Here is a 10000-nt window from a genome sequence, read left to right as displayed (position 1 = left end):
CAAATAAAATCAGTGAATATATATTCTACTCTCATGAAGACCAGCCTTGTCAGAATATATTTATATATATATATATATATATATATATATATATATATATATATATATATATATATATATATATATATATATATATATATATATATATATATATATATATATATCTTTGCATTTGCATTTCTGCATGTGTCCTTGTGTATGTACATCCATGAATAATTGATGACACGAATTCATAGATCATAATTGAGAAATACGTGTAGTCAGCCCACCAAAACTTTGTTCATTCTAAAATGATGAATATTCCCCTGATCTAACCAGCCGCTCCACGTCCAATGATATTGGTCTCTCAGTAACAAATGTTTTGCGTAACTTTCGAAAAAAAGAAAATTTATCAATACTAAAGCAGTTTGGGAAGTTATGCTTCGAAATAATTATGACAATTTATTAATGAGTGACTTTTTTTATTTTTTAGAAATGAATTAACGATGAGATACTGTTATGATAGATTCTTTGTATGAATGAGTTGTGTTTAATTGCCGTATCTGGCAATGATGCATGATTGAGGTACCAATCGTGATTACGTATGTTTTATTTTTTTCATTTTTTTTTTCATGTTTTGTCCTATACATAGACAAACAGATGAGTAAGGTCGTCAATTAGGATTGGAATATTCACATAATGGTGTTTGACGTAAGTACATATGTACACACTCATGTATATGTGTATGTATGCGTGTATGTGGTTGGGTAGCTTCAACCGTGTTTGGCAGTTGACGTCTGGTTAGGCCACGCCCCCAACTCCATCTCGGGTACGTTCATTACTTAAATTCATCAGTATTGTGGTTAAAAAAGTTAAGTTCATTAAATATTTCTTATCTTTTATAATGATCTAGCTGATAATTTGATAAAGAATATATCATTATTATTTTCAAGGTATGCTTAGTGAACTGTATATTTTATTGAGCGAAATTGCAAAATATTTCGTTTTTATGAAGAAGGTAAAAGTTGCCAGTCTGTGACCTTTGAATGAAAAACAATGAAATTAAGGCAAACGACTTTTATATGGAAATGAATATTTGAAATGAAGGATAAAAATTAAAATTTATTCATTGAGTTATAAAATCTGATATACGTAGTAAGAATAGTTTTCCTTTTATTTCATGAATGATGAATACAAACAAAGAAATGAAAATTAAATTTAATATATATTTCAAATAATCTTATCTATTCACACTCTTCTCTTTTATTTCATCTTAATATAGTCTTGAAATACTTTTGGGTCTCTCTCTCTCTCTCTCCCTCTCTCTCTCTCTCTCTCTCTCTCTCTCTCTCTCTCTCTCTCTCTCTCTCTCTCTCTCTCTCTCACACACACAGACAAACATATTTTTTTAAACATCTTCAATTTTAGCGATTCTCCTGAGCCTTAATGTCCCAAGCTTTCGTGAAGCTTAGATCCAGTAAAATCTGTTTCGGGAACAAACCGAAAAGAGTGGGGAGGTTCTATTCTGAACCTCAGATGTATAATGAAGTAAGAAATTTCTGATTCTCTTTCGACTCTTGAATTCACACAATTAAGAGAAAGAAAACATAATTTCAGGTAATTAATTTGTCGTGAAGGAAATGAAATATTTGTAATAATCATTTCAATATTTCTTTTTTATATTTTGTGAACTTTATTCGCTAGCTTTTAATCAGGGGTTGTAGTGGCCTATTGGAAACATCCCTGCCTGGTGATCGTCAGAATGGGGTTTGAGTCCCGCTCAAACTCGTTAGTTCCATCAGTGTCTGCAACCTCACCATCCTTGTGAGCTAAGAAGGAGCATTTGGGAGAGCCTATAGTTCTACCTTCAGCAGCCATTTCCTGGCCCTCCCTTATCCTAGCTTGGGTGGTGATGGGGTTAAGTGCTGATCATATGTATATATGGTCAGTCTCTAGGGCATTGTCCTGCTTGCTGGGACAATGTAACTGGCCCTTGTCTCTGGCATTCATGAGTCACCTTTAAACTAATTATTTATATCACCATAACTAGCATCCAACGTTTTTCAAAGTTTCATCGATGGCTTAACCACATTTCCTGTAGTTATGGAGGATTTTAACTATAACATAGGAGAGTAATTTTCAAAACGTCTGCCAATACCAGTTTAATTCCAATTGTCTTCCCTTTTGCCATGCGGTTAATTGAATAGTTATTAGTTTGTAATGCAAGTGAGTTTTATGTGATGTACTCTCTCTCTCTCTCTCTCTCTCTCTCTCTCTCTCTCTCTCTCTCTCTCTCTCTCTCTCTCTCTCTCTCTCTCTCTCTCTCTCTGTTTAAGGTTTCCTTAGCATGTTTCATATTGTTAAAGCTTCTATGCCACTATTATCCTCAACCGTTTGTATATAAGCTTGTGATGTCTCGTTAATAAAGCAGTCATGTCCAGCCCCTCTATCTGGCAAGACCGAGGGGCAGCCTCCCACAGGTTTCATGATATACATCCTAACAATAAAATCAAATTAAACATTAGTCTTATGATACTGTTTCTAAGTGGGGATACCTTAGCGTAGTGATAGAGTTTGTGTATCGCCATGCTTAGTAAAGCTGTGTGAATCAGGGCCACCCATACTAGGTTGGTTTGCTATGAGCGATCAAAATAAAGTTTCTCATTGTCACCAATCCGCATTGGCCAGCGTGGTTATGTAAATTAGACAAACCCCAGACATGAATAAAGATACGTCCCAGGCCTTTGTCCTACAGTGGACTAGAAACGGTTGCATATGTTGTTGTTGTTGTTGTTGTTGTTGTTGTTGTTGTTCTATCATATCAATATAAAAATTTTTTTATTATAAACTAACGATGTCATTTCTAGTTTTTCCAGTATTAAATTAACCTCATTATGATTTATTATAGAATATATTAATAACATTCATTACCTCTATGATCACTTAATTAACACGGTTATCTTAAATGAATTATTTAAGATAATAAAACATTCAATAGAAATCTCAAATTCCTTCAAAGAGAACATTTGAATTTGAGTTCCATAAATAAATCAGTATTTGGGATTGTCTCAGAATCTGTGTAAAAGAAACATTTTAATTTCCAAACGCCTAAATAATAGAAATTTTACACATTTACAAGTGTTTTTAATATTATTTTTAGCCATATATTATACCCCTCCTTATGTCTGGATTTTCTCTATATCTCGTGATCAGAGAACCGAAGGGAGGATCAACTCAAATATCATAGCTTCTGGTCGGCCTGGGAATCGAACCCAGGTCAAAGACACTGATGTTCCAGTGACTTAGAAACTCAGCCACAATAAGTGGCAGAGTTGCTAAGTCAATGGGACATCAGTTATTATTATTATTATTATTATTATTATTATTATTATTATTATTATTATTATTATTATTATTATTATTATTATTATAATTATTATTATTATTATTATTATTATCTAGAAAAGCAGATACTACAAGCCCAAAGAATCCAACAGGGAAAAATATCACAGTGAGAAAAAAAAATAAGAATAGATAAACTATGGTAAAAGTAATTGATACTGAATATGAAATATATTAATGTTAGTATCAACATCAGAATAGATCTTTCATATATAAACCATGAAGAGAGTCTCATGTTAACCTGTTCAACATCAAAACATTCGCTGCAAATTTCCACTTTCAAGGGATGTTTCCCCTAAACTTTGGACCTGATAAACTCAAGTTTCTTCATGAAAAACTCCTAATCATTCATTAGTAATTGTAGCCATTTGATAAATTAATGACCTTTCGATTTATAATCATTATTCGCTTTAATGATGACCCTTACGATTGCAAATAGGAGTCGATTATCTCAGACAGGTGTCAGCCATTGAGATAGATTGGAGCAATGGGTCACCGGAAAGAAAAATCATTGTATATTATTATTATTATTATTATTATTATTATTATTATTATTATTATTATTATTATTATTATTATTATTATTAGTCCTAGGGCTCCAGCATAGAAAAATACCCTATTGAGGAAAGGAAATATTTGATTAAATAAACTACAAGAGAAGTAATGAATAATTGAAAAAAAATAATTTAATACAACTGTAAAAGCATTAACAACACAGTGCAGCAATAAACCCCTATGTACTGTATTTATACATACACAATATATACAGACATGAAGTAAAGATAATTACCAGGTTAGCAGGAAAACTGCATTCACATTTCTCCATTTATTATTTTAAATGAAACATATTTAAGATCAATTTTGAAATACATAATGGATTTGTCACAAAGGTTTCACAGATATTCATGACCAAGCTCACGAAGAGAGAGAGAGAGAGAGAGAGAGAGAGAGAGAGAGAGAGAGAGAGAGAGAGAGAGAGAGAGAGAGAGAGAGAGAGAGAGAGAGAGTTATTACTTTGGGATTTGGTAACATAGGTCTATGTAAAAGTAGACCTATCACACAGGTGAATTATACTGGCTACAGAGTCTACAACATCAGTTTATCATATACATTCTTAGGGATTTGGCGTGTTTATTATCAAAACCACATTATCGAACTACTCAGAGAACAAGAAAATCTATAGTTTCTTCTTGAATGCCTTAATATTTCCAGTCTTTTAAATGTATATAAGGAGCTTGTATAGTCTTGGGGCCGCATATTTGAAGGCTCTGTAACCTAAAGTGAATATACACTTTAGTTCTAATAATTTCAAACCAACTGCATTAATCTCATCTCTATGCGATTTATTGTCTGCCCAATATGTAGCAATTCTCTTAAATATTTTGGATGTCCGGTTCTGATAACTAGATGGGTTGTTGAACATAATACCTCCAACTATATTCCAGCTTTCATAGTTAGCCAGTGTAATTCAATTAGTATAAGAGTGATCCTTTCTTGGGGTGGGACACCATTTATTAGTCCTGCTCCTCTGTTTAGTATGTTCTGTAATTTCGCAAGTCAAATTTTGGGTAGATTTTGGTGAATGGAGTAGCAATAGTCAATCCTGGTGATGATAAAGTTTATCGCAAGTTTATTTACTGAAAGTTCTTAAAGGTGCTTTTTTATAAGAGCAATGATTTTAAGATAATAGCCAGCAGTTTCACTGCATTATTTATTTCGGTATTGAAACACAAGTTACAGTCAAGAGATACTCCTAGATCTCAAACTGTTTTAGATATTGGGGCAGAAAAGTTATTTATGTTTATTTGAATATCGCCCAAGTTTTTTATTCTTGTTTTCTTTCCATCCACCATAAACTGAATTTAATTTTCGTCTAATTTTAGTTGTTCGATTGTCATCCATTCCCTAATTATTATTATTATTATTATTATTATTATTATTATTATTATTATTATTATTATTATTATTATTATTATTGTTGTTGTTGTTGTTATAATTATCATTATTATTATTGCAAGCCAAGCTACAACCTTAGCTGGAAAAGCAAGATGCTATAAGTCCAAGGGATCCAACATGGAAAAATAGCCCAGTGATGAAAGGAAACAAGGAGTTAAATAAACTACAAGAGAAGTAAAAGTTTAGGTGAGATTCTCGACAGCAAATTTACTTTTGAGAAACGCATTAGGCCTCTGTCTTTTTTCAATTGCACAAAAAAATGACTTATTGAGAAAGTCTTTCAAGATTTTCGGTGATCAATCTATTTTGAAGGAGTGTTTTAATTCTTTCATTTTTACCTTGTTTTGAGTATTGTTCTCCTGTCTGGTCTTCATCTGCTGATTATCATTTTAATTTGTTGGATAGGAACTTACGGTTTATTAAATTTATTATTCCTGATCTAGACATCAACCTTTGGCACCGTCGTTCAATTAGTTTATTATGCATGTTGCGTAAGATTTTTAATAATTCGGACCATCGTTTAGATTCGGATCTTCCCGGACAGTTCCATCCTGTTCGTAATACTAGGCAGGCAGATAATTCTAATAGTCAGGCCTTCTCCATCATAAGACTCAATACTACACAGTACTCTAGAAGTTTTGTTCCAACTATGACCAAGTTGTGGAATGATCTTCCTAATCTGGTTGTTGAATCAGTAGAACATCAAAAGTTCAAACTCGCAGCAAATGTTTTTATGTTGAACAGGCTTGCATAAGTCCTTTTATAGTTTAGAAATTAAATATGTTGCAATGTTGTTGATGTTTTAAAAAGTAGTTTATTTTAATTTTCATTACTTCTTATATCGTTTATTTATTTCCTTATTTCCTTCCCTCCCTGGGCTATTTTTCCCTGTTTGAGTACTTGGGCTTATAGCAACTTGCTTTTCCAACTCAGGTTGTAGCTTAGCAAGTAATAATAATAATAATAATAACAATATTTAGTATAAAATAATTTAAGAACAGTAACAACATTAACCTAAATCTTCCATGTAAAAACTATTGAAATTAAAAAAATTAAGAGGAAGAGGAATAGGATAAAATTGCGTGTCCGGGGTACCCTCAAGCAAGAGAACTCTATCCCACGACATTGGAAGACCATGCTACAGAGGCTATGGCACTACCCAAGACTAGAGAATAATAGTTTGATTTTGAAGTGTCCTCCAAGAAAGGTTGCTTACCATGTCTAGAGTCTTTTCTGCACTTACCAAGAGGAAATCAACCATTGAACAATTACAGTGGAGTAGTTAACCCCCTAAGCGAAGAAGAATTGTTTCGTAATCTCCGTGTTGTCAGGTGTATGAGGACAGAGAAAAATGCGGTAAGAATAGGCTAGCCTATTCGGTGCATGTGTAGGCAAAATAAGCCGTAACCAGAGAGAGGGATCTAATGTAGTACTGTCAAGTCAGTCAAATGACCAAATTTTGGTAGTATCTCAACGGGTGGCTAGTACCCTTCTCAGAAAAACACACGTAATGTAGACCTTGCATTTTATGAAAACTCATTTTCGCATGAAATATTTCATCTGTAAAGGAAAGACTGAAAGGAAACAGAATGAATGAAAACTTGAAAAATTTTCTGGCGAAGAGATTTTCCCCGACTCAGTTTAATTGTGTTGCTATTACTGGGAGCAATCCAAGCTATGGTCGCACTTAGTCTTTAATCGTTTTCAATAAGACATGATATTGCATTACGTTTGTTTGTATCTATTTCGTCTTCTTCTCTTAGCCAGCATGTGGAAATACAAAGGGGATTGCAGGGTACGCGCGTCAAAAATAAACCTGCGTCAAAGAAAACTTGCGTCAAATAAACGCGTCAGAAAGAACGAGCGTAAAAACAGGTTCGTCAAGAAAAGAGAAAGAAAAGTGTGGCAGAAAAGTGACCATCATTGGCAGTTTTTCCTTGGAAATGAGGAATCCACTAAATTAGGCAGTGAGGCGTTTGAATGACAAATTAGAGAAGAGCAAATTTTCCGGAAAATTTGGTACAAATTTCATATATTTTTTTTTTTTTTACCCGATTACTTCATTAGTAAACATCAGCTTCGTTAGCAATTTATGCTTCTAGATTTGTGTTTTTTATTTCATCTAAATCAATAGTTATGACCAAGTTCAAACTACTTGCTTACTGGAAAGAAATATTAAGTAGTTAGCTATTACGTATAAGGATTTTATTCGTTATATATCGGTTAAATCATTGATTTAGCAAAACAACACTAGAAGTAAATAATGCTTAAGTAATATTTCTATAAAATGACGCAGATTCTAGCACAAAATATATTAATTTTTGAGTAGTTTTTATTCATACTGATATGTAAGTTGAGAGGAATTATTCCCATATTTCATGGATGAAAATCAATGCACATGGGAATATATAAAATCAGCGCAAATTGTAAGAAAGAGAATGAGACCTTTACTTATATTAGTACATGACTTTTCCTGTGATAATTATTAAGAAAATGAACGTATTCATTTTTAAATACACCATTTTTACTAAAAAAAAAAAAAAAAAAATTTTACATAGATTATCAAAACAGATTTCATTTACAATTTATTGTCTCACGTTTAGAATCCTAAAAAAATCCTAAAAGTTTCATACTCTGTCTCCCTCAGTCACTCTCTCATTGTGGTAATTTCTTTACATACAAAAGAGCAAATACATGGAACAAACCTCCAGCGGATGTAGTGAACAGTAACACGGTAAACGAATGCAAGAATAAGTTAGACAAGATCATAAAAACTCTATATGTGTAAACTAATTTACTCTATCTAAGAGCAAAATAAGGGAGTTCCCACGGATGGACTAAAAAGTCTTTGAGACATCCAAAATCCTGTAAGTCTCTCTCTCTCTCTCTCTCTCTCTCTCTCTCTCTCTCTCTCTCTCTCTCTCTCTCTCTCTCTCTGACTTATTTTCAATTCCAGACCATTTAAATTTAAAAACAGCAATATTCACATTCAGACCTTGCTGGAAACCTGGATCGGACTGGACTGCTTAATGTTGTCATCTTTAAAATTGCTAAATTTCTTGGAAGAAACTGGAAATTGTAACTCACTTGAATTATTTTCTCCTTTACTCTTGGGACACTCGAGAAGATACAAATTAGTTTCATGAGCTCATTTATATCTTTTCCCGTTAGCATAAATAAAGAAAATATATCTTATTTGAAGTAAAAGTTCTTTTAGTTTTTTCCAGACTGGAAATAATTCTTGGTTTGTTTTTCTTACAGGTTTGTAGTTTGGTTTTAATACACCTTTGAGCATCTTTTTTTAATTATGATAAGCAAAATAATTTCCAACACTCGGAAATTAGTTTTCTGAATTAAGTGAAAAAATGTTTGCCGAATTCTATTCTCGCTATTCATCACTAAAGTTTTAGATATTGTTTATATATATATATATATATATATATATATATATATATATATATATATATATATATATATATATATATATATATATATATATAATATATATATATATATATTTATATATATAAACAAATATTTACAGTTTTGTAATATAGTTTAATCATTTTTAAAAAGATGCTTTGGTACCTGAAAAGGGATTAGCGCTCGAAGGGCAGACAGTTACACTATCACCTGGTTCAGGTCGAGACACTTGTCTGAGATTGCATTTATTAATCAACTGAGGTACATTGGTACAGCTGGCTTCATTAATTCCGGTATACTTCACGGGAAGCCAAGCAGACGTCTGACAGCTTTACTTTCTGGCAGGTAACGACGTTGGCAACACTGAGTTGTAAGCACGTGATAATTTTTTTTTTCTATTAATTTTACGAGATTCTATTTATAGAAACATTACTATTTGCTCAACAGCAGTTTTCTAAATTAAAAAGAATATGGTTAATCACTTTTAATGAAGATTAACGACATTGTTGGCTTACGAGCAATTTATTGGTCTGCGAGCAATAATTTCCCGCTCTAAGCGTATATTTCTTGATAACTATTGGCAAGACCAAGGGCAAGACTATAGTTGCCGCAGGGATTCCGTGCGAAATTAGCCACACCCCTTGATGACGTCATAGCTAATCATGTTGTCTACCGTGTTAACAGCGATCACAACACAACCACTTGAAGTGAGTATAAGTTAGAGTAGTTTGTAATTTGTAAAGGTGTGTATTGTGACCGCTGCTAACGGGGGAGACAACGTGATTGGTTATGACGTCATAAGTGGGTGAGGCTTATTTCGCCCGGAATCTTTGCGGTAACTATAGCACGTGATGAGCAGAAATTGGTCACACAGTATCCATACGCCACCCTCCAGTGTTCATGGTCATTCTGCCAGTATTTTGTTTTGCATTAGCTGACACTCCAACCCCCTCTAGCCAGTTCAAACATGCAGAATTTTTTTTTATGTTGTGAAGGCTAACATAAGTCTCTTTTTATTGTTTATATATGAAAAATCTTTTTTTTATTGTTGTTACTGTTCTCTAAATATTTTGTTTTAATTCTTCATTACTTATCTCGTTGTTCATTTATTTCCTTCCCTCTATGGGCTATTTTTCCCTGCTGGATCACTTGGTCTTATAGCAACTTGCTTTTCCCCCTAAATATTATATTTAGATTGTTCATTACTTCCCATATAGTTAATTCGTCTCCTTTCCTCACT

Source organism: Palaemon carinicauda, chromosome 32 (genome assembly GCF_036898095.1).
Source record: "Palaemon carinicauda isolate YSFRI2023 chromosome 32, ASM3689809v2, whole genome shotgun sequence".
NCBI lineage: Eukaryota > Metazoa > Arthropoda > Malacostraca > Decapoda > Palaemonidae > Palaemon > Palaemon carinicauda.
Note: the sequence above shows the minus strand (reverse complement) of the source record.